This window comes from Humulus lupulus, chromosome 6, assembly GCF_963169125.1.
Source record: "Humulus lupulus chromosome 6, drHumLupu1.1, whole genome shotgun sequence".
NCBI lineage: Eukaryota > Viridiplantae > Streptophyta > Magnoliopsida > Rosales > Cannabaceae > Humulus > Humulus lupulus.
The window spans coordinates 156,711,811-156,735,511 of NC_084798.1; positions in this window are offsets into that span (position 1 = coordinate 156,711,811).

The following is a 23,701-nucleotide window of genomic DNA, read 5'->3' on the forward strand; positions in this document are numbered from 1 at the left end:
TGCTGACTTGGCACCAAACATGTCTTGGAGCTGATCCATGATTTCATAGGCCGTCTCAACATTCTCGATCTTTGTCTTGAGAGTGTCGACCATACTAGTCAACTTGTAGTACCATGCCTTGTTGTTAGCTTCCTACCAATGCTCATACTTATCCCTGACAGACTTGTTAGCTCCTTCAGCTGGAACTTCCGGGGATTCCTCAGTCATGACAAACTTGGAGTTGTCACCAATCAACACAATGTTGATGTTTTGCTTCCATTTAAGGAAGTTTTCTCCAGTGAATTTCTCCATCGAAAGTTGAGAAATAATGGGAGTAGACACAACCATACTTAAAACTACCAATTATCAATAAAATAGAAATCAATCACTTTTGCTCAATAAAACTTCATATTTACTCTAATTTCAAGAAATAACACAACATATACAAAACATATGTAAGATATGAGAAAAAAAATACTAAAAACAATCATATCTCTATTTCTTTAGGTTTTTAACTAATCTATTATATCCTTGTCCCGGTTGATGATAGTAAAAATACCACTATTTAAATAAAGTTGTAAACTTATTTAATAATGGACACCATCATTAACAACCTTCTATTCGATCAAAATAAGAAAACAAAATCTCTTATTTTATGAGCTAGGCCCACTTTTTTTTTTTTTTTATAATCAATAGATTTAGTCTTAGTAGTCACCGTAGGAGTGAGTCTAGTAGAATTTGACCTATAATTATCTATCTTTCAAAATCTAACCTTATCAAAATAACTAATGAACACCTTCCATAGAGGGACGAATCAAAGCGTCTTGAGGCACCATTAAGCTATTGACATATTTAAACCAACGGTGGAGATCGAATATAATTCTTAAAATAAGCTCATTAAAAATTAAAAATAGTATTTTTATTATTTATTTTTAGAAAATTAATAACTATGGTTCTCCAAAAAATTGAAAAGATTAAATTTTTAAAACCAAAGTCCTATAATTTCCTATTGATTCTAAAGTGTCACATTGAAACAAATTCAATTAATCTAGAATTTATTTGTTGCTAATCAATATTTATGTTTAAATAATATAATGAACCTATACAATTAAGTCCAACTCAAGTAAATGGGCCTTAACAATTGGGCTTGTATGAAGGCGGGTTGTGTCCAGTATGTCATTCCCACTACAAATGCTCCCATACTTCCATACAAGGTGTAGAGTCCCAGAATGTTTACTTAGCCTAGCTAGATAGTAGTAGTAGCAGTAGCAGTAGCAGCAGAGCAGTAGTAGCAACAGCAGTAGTAGTATGTTAGTTACCGTGGATTTTGGTTCAAGTCGAGACTTAGTTGGAAACTCATAGCAACAGTTATGGATTTTATAAGTTTAACCTATAGTTTAAGAATATTAATTATAACTTAAGGTTTGATTAATATTGCTGGTCATAGATATATTATTTATTATAACCTAAGGTTTAGATAGAACCATTAAGAGCATGACCCTTGTCATAATCATGGTTATTAAGGAATTAAGTATTTTGATGAATAGTTTTAATACAAGAAAAATCTAGAAGCTCTAGAACCTTCCTGCAACTGTTAGGATCGTATTATGACTTAGTCAAAGCTGTTTATCCAATTCAAATTATGCTGAAAAAGTACAATTACGTGTTTAATATATTCACGTATGCCGATTTATCGCAGCATAGGGGCCAATATATTGCCTAACGGAAGATACGGAAAACACGTCGACTTTGCACGAACGATCGAACTAGCCTTGAGAATACTGGGGGAGGCAATATATCGCCTAGGGTGAGAAAAATGTGATTTCGGTATTGAGGTTTAGACCAATCCATAAGGTCATTTAAGGTATTGTTATTCCTTAAGTCCAGTTCTTTATAATTCTTTAGTTTTCTTTAGTTTCTTGTATCAGATCCTAACTCTTGTTATTGATTCTTGATTAGGTATTTAAGTTCTTGAAACTTAAGGTATTTCTTGGTAAGTTTCTTCTTGATGGTTTAGTTCCCATATTCATCTTTATTCTTAAAGATTCTCACCATTTTCTACTGTTGGTTTATAGGATTTTCTAAATCTCGTTCTTGTTTCCAAATATCTCGGCTTTTGGTAAGGAAAATATGATAGATTATATATGCTTATATGTTATGAGATGTTATAGTATGTTTATGTTATGATATATATGAATATGTCTTGTAGTCCTTGGGGCTTATAGTTGTTTAGCTAGCAAACCTCAATGCTTTTATGTCGCTTGAGGCTTATAGTTGCTTAGCTAGCAAACCCCAATGTTTTTATGTTGCCTGGGGCTTATAGTTGCATAGATAGAAAACCCCAAGATTACCATGATCATGGGTTAGAGTTGTGATATATGTTTTATAGTATGTTGTTATGATATAGTCTTATGCTTTTTGATTTATGATGTATGTTGTTAGTATATTTTCCTTGCTGGGCATTAGGCTCACTCCTTTATTTTTTGGTAGCTTGGCTTGTGTGTTAAGGATGAATGGACTGAGTGGACTGCGTGTTGATCGAGGACGGAGTTATTTATTTTTTAGTCTTTTAAATTATGTTTTCTTAATATAATTCCACAATTAGTATTCAAAATTATGTTTTATGTTTTGTAAACAATGGGATCCCATACCCTATCATATTTTATTTAATACTTTTATGTTATTTTAGAGTTTCAATAAAGTAATAGTTATTTCTTATGTATGTTTTTCTCCAAGAGTAGTAGCTATATCTAGTAGTTTTAATGGTCCAAGGTCTTAGAAATAGTTGGGTCATTACACAAGGTCCAAAAGACAGGAACTTAAACATTTATTTTATTAATTGTTATTAATTGATTAGGCTCACTATAGTCATGCAAAGCAAACGGGCCTTCACAAGTGGAACCACCCACAAGAGAGAAATTTAAACTATACATTTTCTAATGGGCCCAAATAAAACTTATCACTTCATAAATATTTTATTTGGCAAACTCCATATTTCTAGCAAATATATGGGGCCACTATATGCATCTAAGCCCAATTGCAAAAATACCACATATAGTGCAAACAGACATGTTACAATTGGATGAGCCTAATCATGTTACTATATGAGCAAGTTTATGAATTTATGCAAAAATACCACAGTTTATTTCATTTGCAAAAAATACCACAATTAATTATATAGAATTTATCAAAAATTTGAATTAATTAAATTTTTACAAAAATATAAGTCAATTTAAATGAAATTTATCAACAATTAACAATAGTTAATTTAAATTTAATTTATCAACAATCAACTTACTTTAGGTTAATTTGAAAAATATTAATTTAATATAAAGAAGATTTATCAACAATTAACCAAAGTTCATTTAAATCCCATTAAAAAATATTTTGATAATTGGTTTGAAAAAACGTGATATTTTAAAAAATCTAACCAATTTTAAAATTTAAAATCAATATCTTAATTATTTTTCAAAAAATATATTGTGTTGTTACAACTATAAGCTAATATTTAAACTATTTTTAAAAAAAATAAAATATTAATAGTATAACAACCCTAAAATATCTCAAAACAGTTAATACAATTCAAATATCCATGAAAATATCTAACTAACAAATTTCAAATAATTTAAATATTAAAAACTATAGAATAAACATATATATATTTTCAAATAAAGATTTAATAAAAAAAAGTATTTAAAAGAAAATATCTTAAATATATCTTAATTCTAATATTTTAATATATTAAAAGATTTAAAATTAAATTGTTTGTCTATTTTTAATTTTGAATTTGAATCTTTGTAAAAATATCTAATTTTTTAAATCCCAAACAACAAAAATATCTTATTTTAAAAAAATATTTTTAAATGATAAAATAAATTTGATATTTATTTTTTTTTTTCAATTGTGATGAACATTACCCGTGACGGGTACTGTTCACCATGGCTGATGCTGGGTGTGTGCGCACGCAGGGGTGCTTGGCCGAGGGGTGTGTGGGAGGTGGCAGGGTGATACGCGCGCTGGTGCGCTCGCAGGGAGGGGATATGCGTGCGTGTGCGACTGGCAGGCAAAGTAAAAAATTTCGGTAAAATTTTTTTGCGCAAATTTTCAAACCAAACTATTTTCTAATTAATTTTTACAATGTTTTACACAAAATAAAGCAAATATAAAAGTTAATGGCATATAAAACACAACAAAATAACCTAAAAATTGTTAATAATCACATAGAGTTCAATATGCTTCATAAAATCATGAAATTCATCAAATTACTCAACACATCAAATAATTTAATTTTTAACATGTTCATGCATGAAAATAAAGATTACCAAAGGCTGTGAGGCCAATTGTTGGGAAAACTTATACAAGATCTTGTTTATTTTTATGTAGATAATATATTAAACAAATTAGTATAAGAATACCTAAAACATGTTTCTAAAATTGAATTCATACAGAGATAATGATAAGAACACTTACATTATATGCATTGAAATGAATGAGTCATTCCTTCAGTTTCTTTGACCCTTGTATCCTTTCTGTCGCAGAGTATTACCAAGAAATTGAACTGTTCTTCAATTTTCTTCACAACCTTCCAAAGTATCAATAGAATCACCTAGACTAGGGTGGTCAATTCTCAACACATGAGATAGATATAGAGAGAATAAGAGAAAAGAAAACGAGGCTTAAAAAAGGACTTATGTTTGTAGAGAGAATCTAAAACATACTATATCTTCTGATCTTCTCAGAAACTTGTGATTCAACTTGTGTTTTCAAAAATCTGATTTCAACCCTCTCTTAGCACTCATTTTATAGACTCAATTAGGTCACTTATTTAATTAAAAAAAATCAATTAAATAATAGTCAATAATCAGCACTAGGTCGAAATTATCATGAGCTTTAGACCAGTGAAATTTCCTATTTAATTATAAGCTCGTTGGACTTAAAATCAAGGCCTCTTTATTTTATATTGATTTAATTAATTAAATAATTATTCAAATCATTTATCAAATTAATTATTTATAATTTGAACCTTGATTGACACTTATTTATTAATTTAGATACCAATTTATCTTAATTAATAAATCTGCCATAATTTCTCTTTTCTTTTCAAAATTGTATAACTCTTTGAAACTATCTAAAATTGACTAGGTCAACTTTGATAATTCTAATTGATAATTAAATCAATTAATTGAGACTATATAGTTGATTTTATCCAAGGTATAGTGGGGACCATGGGGCTATGAAATCAAGCTCCAATAAGTTATCATAAATCTAACAAATAATTTTACTAACTTATTAATTCCTCGTGACTCCACTAAAGACTCGGAATTGTACTCTTGAATTCATAAAATGTTCTATAAAAAATATAGATACGTTATTAATTATCCATTGTTACAACCATAATTGTCACTCAATCCTCTATAGATGGTCTACAATGAGATGGGACTAAAATACCATTTTACCCCTCATTGTATTTTATCCTTAAAACACTTAGTTCCTTGTAAATGATATTTCAGTAAAATAATATTAATTACTGAAATGAGATCTCTATCATTTAGCACCTTGAACCAAACTAAGAGGAAATCATCATTTCACTTCTTCATCAGAAGCTATAGATGTTCATATCTATGATTAACACTCCCACTCAATTATACTGCCGAGTTCCCAAGATGTAAGTATGGGCTAGTCCGTAGGGTAAGTTGGTAACGAACAAGTCAAATAACTCAAATAATACAATCAGTTAGAATATTAACCACTTAGAGTTGAGATTGAATTGACCTATGGTCAACTACATGATATGACTAGAATAGATAATAACAGTATGTTTACTTATCCTATCTACTATTAATATCGGTCCAGTCCGATGTAACAAATACATCCGATATGATCTACTTTGCTAATATCTGGAAAGAACATAACACTACGATGTGTAAGTAGATCATATCGTATATTGATAAGTCAGTGTAAATCCAATGCACTGACTAATATTAGGACTAACTTATTTTTGAACATATAATCATATTTGTATTCCACTGTGATTACGTCACTATAAATACGATTAGCTATAGGCTCGGGATTTAATAGAAGTTTATATTAAACAAATAATCATGAAGATAAAACATGTGAGCAAAGTGATTGACCAAGTCAAAAAATGATTTATATTTTTTAATTGATAATAAATGAGATTACACATAAATTAGGTTTTAATTAGGGTATAAAACCCCCAACAGAAACATGTTAGTATGGTTGATTTTGTGATTTAGGGTCGAAATTTTGCAATTTGGGTCAGTTTCTAGGTTTAAAAATCTCATACGCGATTTCCAGAAAAAGGGCAATGTGCCACCGCGCTACTTTGTTGGGTATGTCATGCGCTAGTTACTTAGAAATGCATATTTTTTGTGATTTTAATACACCCTTTTGGTATAAATTGGTATCCTTTTGGTTTAGGGTTTTATGATGTATAGTTTAAGACTTTCTTAAGGATATTATGAGTTTGAATTAGCTCTAAAAAGGACATGGGTGCGTTTTAATATGGTTTTGATTTGGTTTGAGTTTTAAGACTTTGATGTTATGTGACAAGTTTAGGCGCTAAAGATACTTTAAGGGACGTGTTAGTGTGTGTGGATCATTGCTGCTATCGAGGTAAGAAGAGTGGACACCAACACATAGGGTGTACATTTGACGTACTTTTAATGGTAGAATTTTATGTTTAATTACCTATGCTAGATGTATAGTTAAGCTAGTGAATGTTACATGTTTTAACTAATTTACGTTACATATTACTTATGTTGATACTTGTATTTTTGATATGTTGCTTAACGTGCTTATCTTCTGAAACGCATGTCTATGTTCAGATTGACATGGTTATGATATGTTGAAATGTTGGTATTAAAAGTGTAAATGAGAGTTACGCAACGGAATGAGTCTTTTAATAAATTTATTAATACCAGCTAGGATCATACATATATAGATATATTAAATCACATACAAATAGATTAGAGATTACCTCCTGTAGCCTATCAAGAATCCACAAATCTTTCTATAAAAATTAACGATCTTCCAATCCAGATTTTGAAAGCTCACACATTGATCTTCTAGACCAATCCTCAAACACACAAGGATGTGTGTGGACACATAGGATTCAAAAGGTTGATTTTAGAATACTCAACACATGAGATCTAGAGAGGTTTGATTGAGAGAATATTTATTGAATAGTTTTTCAGGTTTAGGAAAAACTATTGCCTTCTTTTTTCTGAGAGAGAGTTTAACAGTCTAAACTTTTTAATCGCTTAAAACAACTTTGTTGACCCTCATTTTGGTCAATGACACGGAGTCAAATAAACGACAGGAAAATAGTACAAAGCTTGATCTAACAATCTAATGGGAAATAAAGAACACAAGGAATTATAGTGGTTCGGCCCCAGTGAATTGTAATGACCTACGTCCACTTGATACTATTATTAATATTGTGCTTCAAAGGTGTGATCAAAGAACTAGGGTTCCTGAGTTTCACGGACCTTACAAGGAGAAAACAATACAAGCGATGGATAATAGTAATGTAATTTGGAAAAAGATCCCCCCTTGAGCTATTTTTTGTATATTTATAGGCTCAAGGAGGGTTACATGAGTCAAGTAATAATATCTTTCCTTAATAAACGGATCTTCAGGTCATAATGAAGCGATATTCTCAGATATCATTACAACTGTACAGATTTATTCATAAATAAACGGAGTATACGACTAGGGTGGTCATATATAAAACTTGAACTTCGCATATGGAAATATCTCTGGTCGATAGGCGAGCAGCATCTCTGCCACGTGTCGAAAATTCTTGCCATGTCATCCACAGCTGTTTTTTGGATAAACATTTCCCCCCCCCCCCCCCCCAAGTTTATTTATTACGACCAGCAATAAGTAAAATTAGGAAACTAACCTTTCGTATGCCCCACGAAATCTGTCAGAGCCCCTCCTGCGTTCTTGAAAATTGTGACCTAGTCACGTCCAATCACGCCTTTTTGGTTTCCAAGTAATCCCTCTGACGGCTATTACACTCCCCCATGCCTTGAAAAATGTAACTCATGATTACCCCATTTCAACATATCTTAGCCTTTATAAATAATCCTCACATTTACCTTTTAACTTTTTACTCGCCATTTTCTTGCCAATAACCCTCAAGAACTCCATCTCAGAGCTCAAAAGTTTTGAAGACCTTCCGTCGCTGTTCTAAGGATCCTCCATTCGGCCGTCCAACGTTGCTTCTTTTCAGAATCTCCAACCTTCATCTAGGAAAATTTCTTCAACTTTTAAGCCCTTTGACATGCCATACATACCGCTATACAACAGTTTTGAGTTCTGAAACTTTTTGTGTTCTTGGGTAGAAATGCATGAGGATTGTGGGAATGTTGATTGATGCTTGATAGGGTAGTGTAGTTTAGCTCTGTAGGAGTTAGGAGCTAATTTGATAGTCAAGATTGTAAGTTTAGGGTGTAAAATCGAAGTAAAAATTTGATTTTTAGGCTAGCTGAAAAACTGGGTTTTTCCTGCCCCTTCGGAGTAAAAAAAACTTTTTTCCAAAACTTTTTATTTCCGCTTTTTGATCTGTTTTTCAAAATGCTCGCATAGAACTTAGTGTTTTCATTAGAATGCTGTTGGTCGTAGACACGAGCAACGTTATTCCAACTTTCAACATAAGCTCCCAGGCTGTGCGTCTTATCTCCTCCTTTCTCTGTTTGCAGTTTACATGAAAGATCCGTGGGGAGGAGAAAGACCTATAGACGACGATCTATTGGCTCAAATGCTCGAGGATGAAGAACAACCATCGTCATTGATACCCGAAATTCCATTTTCTCATGCCAATCCAAACACTTCACCTGTCTTGACTCGAAATATAGCTCACACCAAAACCAAAGCCCAGAAAAAGAGAACCTCTGATCCTTCTCATCAGCCTACTCCTAGGGCTGATGCTCCCTTGACCAGTGGTCGAGCTAAAAATGCTTCTGTCCCCAACATCTAAAGATACGCTCGACCCCGACATGCTACTCAGCCAGATGTTGAGTGGCATTTAGTTCTTGAGAGCAGAGTGACGATCATAATGATCGCTAATTATATAAGGAAGTACGGTCTCATGGGGGGTGACCTTAGTCAGACCTATCCAAGACCAAAGGGCAAACCTGCCCGGAGGCGCCTTTAGCGCCTAGTCGAGGTTTCATATCGTGGCAGGGACTACCTTGCCTCTTCACTCATTTTTCCAAGGGGTGGCCAACTATTTCAGAGTTGCCCCTTTTCAAATAACCCCAAACAGATATAGGATGCTTGCTACACTCTATATCATGTACAGCCACAAGAAATGGCCCGTGCCAATGCCTCATGAGGTCAACTACCTGTTCGACCTCAAATCTAACCCCAACTAAGAAGGCACGGGGTTTTTTCACTTCTGTCATCAGGAAACCGGGCGTACCTTCCTGACTGACACCACCCACATATCAAATATGGGGAGGTACTACCAGGAGTACTTCCTCACAACTGACATGATCGCAGACAACCTGGCCTTCGCTCAAGGAGGTAAAACTTTCGTATCACTGGCTGTTTCTTCTTCACTTAGTGTTCTCCTCCACATTTTCTTAAACTGTTAATGTCTTCCAGTGCCATGGCTGTGACCAGACCCAACTCCGGACATGGAGTTAAGATCGGCGCTCCTAGCCAGCATGGCTGACGTAGAAAAGAGCGTCAAGCATCTGGTTACTGAGGCTAACCTTAGGTTGGTTGGCCTCCTGGCCCATCATCAAGACATGAGAGAGTTAACTGCACAGAGTGCCACAGCTGAGGAGGAACCCGAGCAGCAACCACCAGCATCACCTCCATGAAGGAGACCGACTGGGGTCACGATCAAGGAACCTGCTGGCACTCCTCCAGCAGAGAGGTCCTCTGTCCCCTTGGGGAAGGGAAAGAAGAAAGCCACCGAGCCTGTCGAACACTCGGACGAGTCTTCGGATGATAATTGTACAATTATTTTGCTTTTAGATAGCTTGCCAATTCCCTGTCACCTATTCGACGGGGACAACAATTTTAAATATGCTTCATGTCAGAGAGTGAGTATAAGACTAGTAGAGTCTATAGTATAGCGACCAGTAATAATATCTCGAGTATTTGACTTTGCAATCTTTCTTTATTTATTTTTTTGATGTAATATACTTGGTCATTCATGCTATCTCACTGTTCAATATTTTGCTTCTTTCTCAGATATGGAATCCGTCAATGTGTTTGACATCTACAACATTCTTGAGGCTGCCGCAGCTCCCCCGAGCAAGAAGAAAACTAGCAAGAGGCACCACGGGGAAAGTAGCAAAGCGCCTCAGGCGAAGAAGGCTCGAAATGCAGGCCCTTCCAAGGATGGGCCCTCCACCACCGCAACTCCATCCTCTCCCCGCAAGCAGCAGACTCCTCCGGCTCCAGCCGGATCATCTCCACCTCCCGCAGCCTCGATCGACCAAACTCAACAAGCCAATCCTACTTCAACTCGGGGCGACATAATTGGTCACACCTTTAAATTGGTCAAGGAGAGGGTTGCTAAGATTGTGAAGCACGACCGGTACTGAGAGGCAATGGCTGCTACAGAGGCAATGGATATTGACCTGATCCTGAATTGCGCCATGAATGAGTTCACCAGTGTAAGTCATCTTTTTCTGCGGAAACAGGTCTTCTTCATTTTATAGTTAGTCTAACTTCTACTCCGACTGCAGGCCATGTTGACCCTCACTGCCGGCCATATCCGCTCGGGTGCTGTCGCCAAGCAGGCCAGAACTTTGGAGCAACGACACCAGGATGAACTTAAAGCTGTCGAGGCAAAATACGCCGAAGAGCTGGCAGTGGTGGTTGAGGAAAAGGCTCAACTGGCTAAGGAGTTGGAGGAGAAGCAGAGGTCTCTGGAGAAAGCTCGCAAGCAGAGGGACCAATTTAAGGAGTCTAACCGCTTCAATTTCCGCGCAGCCCAACAGCTCGAGGTGGACTTGGTTGCGAGCAAGCAGGAGACTACTACCCTGGAGAGCCGGATTGAGGACTTGGAGAAAGCCAATGCTAGCAACTTGGAAAGGTATAAAAATGTCACTCTTCAATGCTTCTATGATTTCTGGAAGCAAAACCAGGGTGCCAACTTCCACTACCTTCCCGAGAATGCGAGAGACGCCGAGCTTGCTCGCTGCGCTACTCAGCTCACTAGGGAAGAAAGGTCAAGGGTTCTTGCTTCCCCTAAAATCTCACTAGCCGCTGGGATGGACGGGGCAGACCATGAGGCTGTGGGCGTTGTCGATCAGAACCTTCCCCAAGATCCTTTGGCTCCTCAAAATCCTTGAGCTCCTTAGTTTTTTCTATTTATATTTCATCTTTTTAACTACACGACCTACGGGTCGTGATGTAAAGACAATATAATTTTTGTTTGCTGCATGGGCAGCTTTTACTTTTACCTGAACAATTACATCCGAGCAGTGACTATTCGTGGTGTAAAAGGATTCATTTTGATATTATAATATATTTGCATATTATTATAACATCTGTTTGCATGACCGAACTTAGCATAGCACTTTGGTTTGATTTAACAAAATAACAAAATTTTGAAAAATACTCTAAGTGCCCTAGCATGCTTTCACTTATTTTGCTAATGTGTTTACATACTTTTTCACGATATGCTTTTCTTGCATGTACCTTATATGCCCCCCAAGTGATCGAGGAGCTTTAGGTCCTTGGTCACTTGCCTTGACCAGAACTTGCTCGGACATTATTGCTCGTAGCAATATTATTAGAATTATAATACAGCAAAACAACACACGTAATGAGCAAATACTTGTAATAAATACAATAGTTGGCAATAAATGACTGGCTAAGCACAATCCCTTTTATTTCTCGTAATAAATGGACTAAACATGTCTGTACGAGTGATCAATAAGATCTTACACTTTTTCAAAACTTGTAAAAAATAAAATTTATACAAGCCAATTCTTTAAGAAGAATGGTTCATTGGTAATACTTGCACAGGTGTTCTCCATTCCAATAGCGAGGAACGAGATCTCCATTTAAGCGTGCAAGTTTATAAGTGCCTGGGTGAAAGACCTCATCAATCTGGTAAGGCCCTTCCCAATTTGGCCTGAGTACTCGAGTAGCTTGGTCGCGAGTGTTAAGGAAAACTCTTCGAAGTACAAGATCTCCAACATTGAATTTTCTTTCTTGTACTTTAGAATTGAAATACTAGGCGACCTTCTGCTGGTACGCAGCTACTCGAAGCTGGGCTTGTTCACGCCTCTCATCTATTGAGTCCAGGGATTCCATCAATAGCTGGCTATTAGAGTCCTAGTCGTATGTTAATCTGCGGTGTGAGGGTGGATCTAACTCGACAGGCAACATAGCTTCATACCCGTATGCCAAGGAAAATGGGGTATGACCTGTTGCTGTTCGGTGGGAAGTTCTGTACGACCAAAGAACTTCAGGCAACTACTTTGTCCATGCTCCCTTAGCTTCCTCAAGTCTTTTCTTCAGGGTATCCTTCAACATTTTGTTAATTGCTTCGACATGCCCATTCGCTTGGGGATGAGCGACTGAAGAAAAGCTTTTGATAATATCATGCCATTTGTAGAAGTCTGTGAATAAATCACTGTCAAACTGGGTGCCGTTACCCGAGACTATCTTCCTTGGTAATCCATAGCGACAAATGATGCTCTTGATTATGAAGTCAAGCACTTTCTTGGTCATTATGGTCGCGAGTGGATCAGCCTCGGCCCATTTGGTGAAGTAGTCGACGACAACCACTGCATACTTTACACCGACTTTTCCTGTAGGCAAAGATCCGATTAGATCTATTCCCCAAACTGCGAAGGGCCATGGACTCTGCATCTGCTTTAACTCGTTGGGAGCTACTCGTGGGATTTTAAAAAATCTCTGACACTTGTCACATCTCCGCACGAACTCCATTGAGTCTTCATTCATGATTGGCAAGAAATAGCCCTACCTTAGGATCTTTTATGATAGACTTTGCCCCCCAGCGCGATCCCTGCAAAAGCCTTCGTGCACCTCTTTCAATAACTCATTGGCTTTCTCCTTTGTAACACATCTGAGGAGTGGCATGGAGTATCCCCTTCAATACAGGATCCCATCGACCAGGATATACCTAGCAGCTTGACGCTGAAGGGTCCTGGCTTTGTTTCTGTCTGTCAGTAGTACGCCGCATGACAGATACTCTACATATGGTGCCATCCATGTATCCGACATCTGGATGACCAGAGTGGTTTCTGCTGCTTGGATGCTTGGTGCTGATAGTTGCTCGACTGGCACTATGTTCAGAGTATCAACATCCTTTGCACTTGCCAACTTTGCCAAAGCATATGCGTTGGAATTCTGATCGCGAGGTACTTGCTGGAGAGTGTATATGTCCAACTGGGCTAACAGGTCCTTTCCTTTGTTCAGATAGGCGACCATCTTCAAACCTTGCGTCTGGTACTCTCCCAAGACTTGGTTCACCACCAGCTGAGAATCACTATAGATGTAAAGCGCTTTTATGTTCATATCCTTGGCTAACCGCAATCCAACGAGTAGTGCTTCATATTCGGCCTCATTGTTAGAAGAAGTGAAGTCAAATCTAATTACACAGTGAAATCGATGCCCTTCCGGCGTTATCAATATCACTCCGGCTCCTGCGTGGGATTTGTTGGATGAACCGTCTGTAAACAATTTCCGTGAGGGTGCTTGGATTTGACACTCAGGCTTGCTGGGCTCTTAAGTCTGCTCGCCACCCGTGAGCTCTGTGAATTTGGCGATGAAGTCAGCCAAGGCTTGTCCTTTTATCGCTGCTCGCGGCAAGTAAGATATGTCGAACTGCCCGAGTTCGATTGCCCACTTTAGTAATCTTCCTGCAGCCTCTGGCTTTTTGCAGGACTTGATGAAGAGGCTGATCGGTCAATACCGTAATTGGATGAGCTTTGAAGTAAGGCCGCAGCTTCCTTAAGGCCAAAACTAAACAATAGGCTAACCTTTCGATGGGGGGATACCTCAACTCTGCTTCGATCAGCCTTTTGCTTACATAATTGGCAGCCTTCTGGACACCCTCTTCTTCTCTTACTAGAACAACATTAGCAGCGTAATCTGTGATTTCCAGGTAGATGAACAAAGTCTCCTTATCGACCAGCTTTGACAAGATGGGTGGTTGCGCCATATGCGTTTTTAGTGCTTGAAAGACCTGTTCGCACTCATCTATCCATTCAAATTTCTTATTGCCTCTGAGTAGATTAAAAAATGGGATGCACTTATCTGTTGATTTTGAAATGAATCTACTGAGAGCAGCAATCCTCCCGGTCAGGCTTTGGACATCCTTAATCTTCACTGGCGACTTCATCTCGATCAGGGCTTTTTTTTTCTCGGGATTAGCTTCAATTCCTCTTGAGTTTACTATAAATCCCAAGAATTTCCCTGATCCTACTCTGAATGAGCATTTAAGGGGATTTAGCTTCATCCTATATTTATTCAGGACGCTGAAGCATTCCTACAAATCCCTTACATGCCCTTCTGCTTTCTTCGCTTAACCAACATGTCGTCAATGTAAACCTCCATGTCTGTGCCGATTAGTTCCTTGAACATGTGGTTGACGAGCCTCTAGTAAGTTGCACCAGCACTTTTCAAACCGAAGGGCATCACCTTGTAACAGTAGAGCCCTATATTAGTTCGAAAGCTAGTGTGATCCTCATCAGGGGGATGCATACTGATTTGTTTATACTCGGAGTATGCATACATGAATGAGAGGATCTCATGCCCTGTAGTGGCATCGACTAGCTGGTCGATCCTCGGGAGTGGGAAACAATCTTTGGGGCAGGCTTTATTAAGGTCTGTAAAATCCACTCATGTACGCCACTTGCCATTCAGCTTGGGCATGAGTACGGGATTAGAGACCCACGATGGATAAAACGTAACCCTGATGAACCCATTCTCCTTCAGCTTCTCGACTTCCTCTTTCAAGGCCTTTGATCTATCTTTGCCGAGTAGCCTTCTTTTTTGTTGCACTGGTGGAAAGCTTTTGTCGATGTTCAAGACATGGCTGATGACTATAGGATCTATCCCGACCATGTCTTTGTGCGACCAGGCAAAGACATCCTGGTTCCTCCTTAAGAACTCCACCAGTGCTTGTTTTGTCATTGTATCTAAGTTTTTACCAACTTTCACAACTCTAGTCCGATTTTCCTCATCGAGTTGGACCTCTTCAAGGTCCTCGATGAGGCCCACTTCTTCTTCAAAATCCCCAAAGCGAGGGTCTAAGTCTCTATCCTCACTTTGGGCAATGCCATATTTGGTGAGATTATCACCTGAGCGGGCCTGAACTTCAGCTGCCATATGCAGCTCCTTCCCAGTGGCATCTCTCGATACACCCTTTTTTGCCTTGGTGATCGAGGAATTGTAGCACTCCCTCGCTTGCCTCTTGTTTCCCAACACGCATCCTACCCCTGCGTCCGTTGGGAATTTCATGGCAAGGTGCCATATAGAAGTGACGGCTCGCAGGTCGACCAGAATTAGTCTCCCTATCACAGCGTTGTACGCTGAAGGACAATAAACTACTATAAAAGTAGTGAGTAATGTCCTGTTAGCAGGTGCAGTGCCTGCTATGACTGGCAGTCTAATCGACCCTACTGGGGCGAGCCCTTCTCCGGAAAAACCATAAATGGTTTGGTTGCACGGCTCCAGGTCCTTCACGGACAACTTCATCCTTTCCAGCGAGGACTTATATAGGATGTTGACTGAACTTCCTGTATCAGCCAACACCCTTTTCACCATCATGTTCGCGATATGTACGTCCATGACCAACGGATCAGAGTGTGGGAATCGCACGTGCTGGGCATCATCGTCAGAGAAGGTAATCAGTTCCTCCTCTGTTTGAGCCTTTTTTGGTGCTCGATCCTCGACATTCATCATCTCGATGTCCTGGTCGTGGTGCAGGGTTCGAGCATATCGTTCCCTCGCTTTCCCACTATCTCCTGCAAGATGTGGGCCTTTGCAGATGGTGAGTAGGGTACCTGCCACGGGAGCTGGTGGTAAAGGTGGCGAGCATTGGCGTGCAGGCGCCGACTCATTGCCTCCTTGAGCCTCTCGCTGAGAACCTCCCTTAACATGTACATATCTTCTTAAATGTCCCTGTCTTATCAAGAACTCAATTTCGTCATTCAGCTGGTTACACTCATTGGTGTCATGCCCGTAATCGTTATGAAAATGATAGAACTTTGTTGAATCTCTCTTGGAGATATCTTTCCTTATTGGTGCGGGTCGTTTGTAGGGCACGCTCGAGCTGGTCGCCTGGTAAAACTCGGCTCGACTTTCAACAAGGGCAGTGTAATTGGTGAATTTCGGTTCATAACGATTACCTTTGGGGCGCTTACTCTCGGAGGTCGAGGGTTCGCTGTTCGCCCACTTTCCACCATTCTTACTATTGCCATTCCTGTTGCCTTTGCTGTTGCCATTGGGCTTAGACCCGTTGGCGGCTTTGGCGAGTTCTTCCTTGGGCCCCTTGTCTTTTGCTGGCGATTTCCCTTCATTGGCAATCGCGTCCTCGAGCTTGATGTACCGATCAACTCGATCTAAAAAATCCTGGGTACTTTTAACCGCATGCTTTCTGAGGCTACTCCAGAGGGGAGAATGGCGCCTAACCCCAGTCGTTAGGTCCATCATCTTGCCTTCATCACCCACAATCTTGGCTCCAACTGTAGCTCGCATGAAGCCCTGAACGTATTCCTTCAGGGGCTCCCCCTCTTTCTGGCGTATCTCGACCAGTTGATTCGCCTCAGTGGGGTGCACATGACCCGCGTAGAACTGTCTGTAAAACTCCTTCACGAACATCTGCCAGGATACTATACATGCAGGAGGGAACTTAAAGAAGCACTCCTGGGTGGCATCAGAAAGTGTTGTTGGGAAGATCCTACAGTGAGCATCTTCAGAGACTTTTTGAATGTCCATTTGTATCTCAAACTTGTTGACATGAGGTACTGGGTCTCCATACCCGTCGAAATTTGGCAGTGTCGGCATCTTGAACTTACTGGGGTTTCTGCCACAGCAATCCTCTTTATGAAAGGGGTGCCTCTCCTCCGATCGTACTCAATGTGTGATGTCCACCCTCCGACCAGCTGCTGCATAGCTTGGTTTAAGGCATCGATTTGAGCCTGAACAGCTTCCGGGATTGCTGGGGCCTCTGGTGCCGGGGGAATGTACTCATCGTGCCTTTCTTGGCAGTCGTTGAGTACATCCCTCAAGTCATCGTCTCTTCGCCACTGCTCGCTGGCTCTGAGCTGACTAAAGAAGTTATTTTGCTTGGGCTGCCCCTCAGCGTTACGACCTGCTGGTCGGTCTTCTCTTGGTGGGGGCCTCCTGCCTCCACCTCTCTCTTCGTCCCTCCGACCATCATTTCCTCTACCTGAGTCGGCTTCATTGTAGTCGTGGCCATCTCTGAACTGTGGCTGGCTATGGTGAGACTGACTATTCCCTCTATTGCCTCCTTGGGCTGGCATTTCTCGAGCGTTAGGGGGAGGCCTATGTTGGTCGGTGGGTCCCCGTGCATTGTCATGCCGTGGGGGGCCCCTGACCGTAGAGCCTGTCTCTGAGTTCCTCCTATTGGCAGAAGGAGGCTGCCCCCTGCTCGGTGGATGCGACTCTTCACCCCCTGGGCGTCTAGGTCTACGAGGCTGTTGCCCGACCCTATTCTGCCTCGGGCGCGGGGAATTGCCTCGACCAGCCTGAGACGGAGGCTGCGTCTCAGGATCCCTAGGTGGGACATCATCCTGAGGCATAGGTAGTTGCTCTGGCCTCTAAGGGCTTATTGGCTGGAGTGGAGGACTATGATTGGGGCCCCTTTGAGGTGGCCCGTTTGGTGGCTGATCTGGCTGGGAGGTTGGCGCAGCCTGATTCCTAGCCAGTTGGATGGCTGCTTCAAGGGCTGCCATGGCATCCCTCTACCGACGGTCCATCTCCGCCTGCCGCTCGCTCAGCTCCTGGTGCTGGCGCTCTATCTCCCTTTGCTGTGACACCATTATCTCGGTAGCATTCTATAGATTGGGCAACTCATACTGCAACACTCCTAGTGTTGCCTTCAGGGTCTCAGAATCCAACTCTTCCTCATCAAACTCCAAATGAGGTTCGTCTTCAGCCACATTTGGGGGAGGAGGCTGGGATGGTACAGCGGCAGCCTGTCCAGTCTTCTTGGTAGTTTTCGCCATCAGATCTTTTGTCAAGCTCTCAATGAAAGCACCAGAATGTTGACCCTCGTTTTGGTCAACGACACGGAGTCAGATAAACGATAGGAAAATAGTACAAAGCTTGATCTAACAATCTAATGGGAAATAAAGAACACAAGGAATTATAGTGGTTCGGCCCCAGTGATTGGTAATGACCTACGTCCACTTGATACTATTATTAATATTGTGCTGCAAAGGTGTGATCAAAGAACTAGGGTTCCTGAGTTTCACAGACCTTAGAAGGAGAAAACAATACAAGCGATTGATAATAGTAATGTAATTTGGAAAAAGATCAAAAGATGCCCCCTTGAGCTATTTTTTGTATATTTATAGGCTCAAGGAGGGTTACATGAGTCAAGTAATAATATATTTCCTTAATAAACGGATCTTCAGGTCATAATGAAGAGATATTCTCGGATATTATTACAACTGTACAGATTTATTCATAAATAAACGGAGTATACAACCAGGTTGGTCGTATATAAACTTAAACTTCGCATATGGAAATATCTCTGGTCGATAGGCGAGCAGCATCTCTGCCATGTGTCGAAAATTCTTGCCACGTCATCCACAGCTGTTTTTTGGATAAACAAACTTATTCCTAAAATTATCACTCTTTCAGTTTTATAAAGATAATTAACTTAATTAATTAATCAATCTTTCTTTTATTAAAATAAAACCGATCAATTATAACCTTTTTAATTATAAATCATATTTAAAATAATTAAATAATTGATTAAACAAAAAATTTTGAAATTCAAAATTCAAATCCCAGAGATACAAATATCCCTGTGTGTGGCACCACACTAACTGTACAGTGAGTATGTCGCACCATACTATTAGGGCTCTCTCTAATTTTCTCATTAGTTTGTTTAATCAATATTTAAGACAATATATTTATCCCAAAATTAAAATTTTTTAATTCAAAATTAACTTTATCTTAAAATATCAGTTTTAAATAAATAAATATCTTATTATAAATAAGATAATTATCAATCTATCTTTATATTAATCCAAACATGATTAATATTTATTTTAACATATAACTTTTCAAAATAAAAACTATATAGTTAAATAATTAATCAATTGCCAATAATTATCACATAATTATTTTATTGCCCTGAAAAATTAATTCCTTTGTAATTTAGTCATTCTCTGTACAAATCTTTCCTTTCACATCCTTACCCTTGACAAATCTTTCCTTTGTGATCTGGGGACCATGGACCTATAATACGAAGCTCAAACAAACTAGATAATTAATTAAATTCTTTCATCTAATAATCTTATTTATTAAATCCATGATTACTCCACTATAAATATGGAATCGCACCTAAGTATTTATAGAATTATATTTATAGAGTTTTCTCTTTTAGTCCATTGATAGAATCAATAAATGTAGTTATGTTGTCCATTTATTAGTTAATTAATTAGAGCCGATAAAAATGACTGTTTTATCCTTCAATTACCTCTTGATGCTTAAGTTGCTGGGGCTTTATGCACTAATTAAAACTCAATTTCTTTGTATTCTCATTTTATTATCAATAAAATAATAGAAATCATTTTTGACTTGGTCAATCACTTTGCTCACAGGTTTTATTTTCATGTTTATTTGTTTAATATAAACTTCTATTAAATCCCGAGCATATAACTAATCATATTTATAGAGACGTAATCACAGTGGAATATAAATATGATTAAATGTTAAAAAATAAGTTAGTCTTAAGATTAGTCAGTGCACATGGTTTACACTGACATGCCAATCTACTATATAATCTACTTACACATTGTAGTGTTATGTTCTTTCCAGATCATTAGCAAAGTAGACAAGATCAAATGTATTTTTTACATCAAACTAGACCGGTATTGACAGTAGATAAGATAAGTAAACATAATGTTATTATCTATTCTAGTCATATCATATAGTTTATCATAGTTCAATTCAATCTCAATTCTGAGTGGTTAGTATTCTAACTGATTGTATTATTTTAATTCTTTGAATTGTTCGTTACGAGCTTACCCTACAGAATATCCCATACTTACATATTGGGAACTCGGTTGTATAATTGAGTGGGAGTGTTAATAAAAGATATGAACATTTATAGCTTCTGATGAAGATGTAAAACGATGATTTCCTTTTAGTTTGGTTTGAGATGCTAAATGATATAGATATCATTTTAGTAATTAATATTATTTTACTGAAATATCATTTATAAGGAACTAAGTGTTTTAAGGATAAAATACAATGAGGGGTAAAACAGTATTTTAATCCCATCTCATTGTAGACTGTTTATAGATATAATTGAATGATAATTATAGTTATAACAATGGATAACTAGTAATGTATCTATATCGCTTATAGATCGTTCTATGAATTCAAGAGTGCAATTTCGAGTCTTTAATAGAGTCACAAGGAATGAATAAGTTAGTAAATTTATTTGTTAAATTTATGATAACTTATTGGAGCTTGATTTCATTGGCCCATAGTCCCCATAGTACCTTGGATAAAATCATCTAGATAGTCTTAATTAAATAATTTAATTATCAAAGTTGACGAGGTCAATTTTTAATAATTTTAAAGAGTTATACAATTTAGAGAAGAAGAGAGATTTTAGGACAGATTTATTAATTAAGACAAATTGATGTTTAAATTAATAAATAAATTTAATTCAAGGTTCAAATTATAAATAATTAATTTGATAACAGATTTAAATAATTATTTAATTAATTAATCAATAGAAAATAATACGGGTCTTGAATTTAAGTCCAACGAGCTTATAATTAAATGGGAAATTTCACGGGCCTACAGCTCATGAGAATTTCGACCAAATGGCTGAATTTACCTATTATTTTATTTATTTTTTAATTAAATAAGTGACCTAATTGAGCCCATAAAAAGAATGCTAAGTGAGAGTTGAAAACAAATGATTAGAAAATCTAGTTGTGATAGTTTTTGGTTTTAGACTCTCTCTACACAAAAAGTCTTTTTCTAACCTTCTATATTCTATTCTCTTCTTCTCTCTGTATCTATCTCATGTGTTGAGAATTTTCCACTCTAGTGTAGGTGATTCTAACGATACTGTTGAAGACTGTGAAGAAATTTGAAGATCAGTTTAGTTTAGTTTCTTGGTGATGCCCTGCGACAGAAAGGATACAAGGGTTATAGAAACTGAAAGAATGACTTATTTATTCCGCTGCATATAATGTAAGTGTTCGTATCATTATCTCTGTTTAAATTCAATTATAGAAACGTGTTCTAGGTTTTCATATATTAATTTGTTTAATATGATTTACATGAAAATATCGAATTTATTTTATCATTAAAGATAATAAAATAAGAAATTAATTTTTGTAACAAACCCTAAAATATCAGATTTATTTTATCATTTAAAATTGTTTTTTAAAATAAGATATTTTTGTTGTTTGTTATTTAAATATTGGATATTTTCTACAAAGTTTCAAATTTAAAAATAGGATAACTAATTTATTTTAAATCTTTTAATATATTAAAATATTAGAACTAAGTTATCATATATTAAAGATATTTTTTTAATACTTGTTATTTTTAATATCTTTTATTTGAAAATAGTAATATCTCATTAATCTATGGATTTTAATATTTAAATTATTTGAAATTTGAAAATTTGTTGACTAGATATTTTTATGGATATTTGAATTTGTTTAACTATTTAAGATATTTTAGGTTTGTTATAACTATTAATATTTATTTATAATAAATGGTTAAGATATTTGTTGATAGTTGTAACAACACAAGATATTTTTTGAAAAACAGTAATGATAAGTGTTTTAAAATTTAAAATTGATTAAATTTTAAAAAAATATCACGTTTTGCAAACCAATTAATAAAATATATATTTTTTAATAAATGAGATTTAAATTAACTTTAGCTTAATTGTTGATAAATCATATTTAAATTAAATTAATATTTTTAAAAATGACCTAAACTAAGTTAATTGTTGATAAATGAAATTTAAATTAACTTTTGTTAATTGTTGATAAATTTCATTTAAATTGACTTATTTATTTTTTTCAAAAATTTAATTAATTCAAATTTTGTACAAATTCTAGAAAATTAATTGTGGTATTTTTGCAAATGAAATAAATTGATGTATTTTTGCATAAATTCATAAACTTGTTCATATAGTAACATGATTAGGACCATCCAATTATAACATGTCTCTTTACACAATATGTGGTTTTTTTGCAATTGAGCTTAGATGCATATAATGGCACATATGTTTGCATAATGTATGATATTTTGCTAAATAAAACATTCATAAAAAGATAGGTTTTATTTGGGCCCATTAGAAATTGTCAATTTTAAATTCCTCTCTTGTGCGTGATTCCACTTGTGAATGCCCATTTGCTTTGCATGACTATAGTGGGTCTAATCATTTAATAACAATTAATAAAACAAATGTTTAAATTCCTATCTTTTGGGCCATGTATGGAAGTTTGGGGGCCCTAGTAGTAGGAATGATGTAATGGACCCAACCTCTCCTCCATACAAGCCCAATTGTTAAGACTCATTTGCCTCAGTTGGACTTAATTGTATAGGTTCATTAGAATAGGTAAACCTAAATATTGATTAGCAACAAATTAATTCTAATTTAATTGAATTTGTATCAATGTAGCACTTTACAATTAATAGAAAATTATAGGACTTTGGTTTTAAAAAAGTTAATTTTACAATTTTTTGGAGAACCATAGTCATTAATTTTCGAAAATTAATAATAAAAATACTATTTTTAATTAAATAATGAACTTATTTTAAGAATTATATTCGATCTCCACTGTTGGTTTAACAAGGTTGATAACTTAATGGGGCCTCGCACTACTACAAAAATGGGTGTTCCCGAAATTTTTTAACTGTCGCTATTGAGCAACGATGACAGTCAACTAACTGTCATATTTGCCTATGCCGATGTAGGGGTAGCTATGCCAACAGTTAAAAATTGTCGCTGTTGCGGACAACACCGATCATTATTTGGTGTCACTATTGTTCGCAACCTCGATAGTCAAAAACTGCATTGTTGCTTGCAATGCCGACAATTATTAGGTGTCAATGTTGCTAAAAACATCAACAGTTATTAGGTGTCAATGTTGCTGGCAACGTTGACAGTTATTAGGTGTCACCGTTAGTGGCAACGCCGATAGTTATTAGGCGTCGTTGTTGCTGGCAACGCCGACAGTTAATAGTTTTCGTGATTGGCTCTCTATGGTGACAGTTTTTAACTGTCGCAAAGTTTCCACAGCACAGGACACTGCATATATGTTGTCAATGCCCCTTGGTTTCAAAATCAATGCAGAAATTGCAATAAAATAATGCACATCAAAAGTTATATTAAATCATCATCGGTGACATTAACTTTGTATTTCATTAGTTCTAGCACTTTATAATAAAAGAAATACATAGTTCCATAAAAGTTTTTCATAAAATGGATATCTATCAAGTTCCAAAAAAC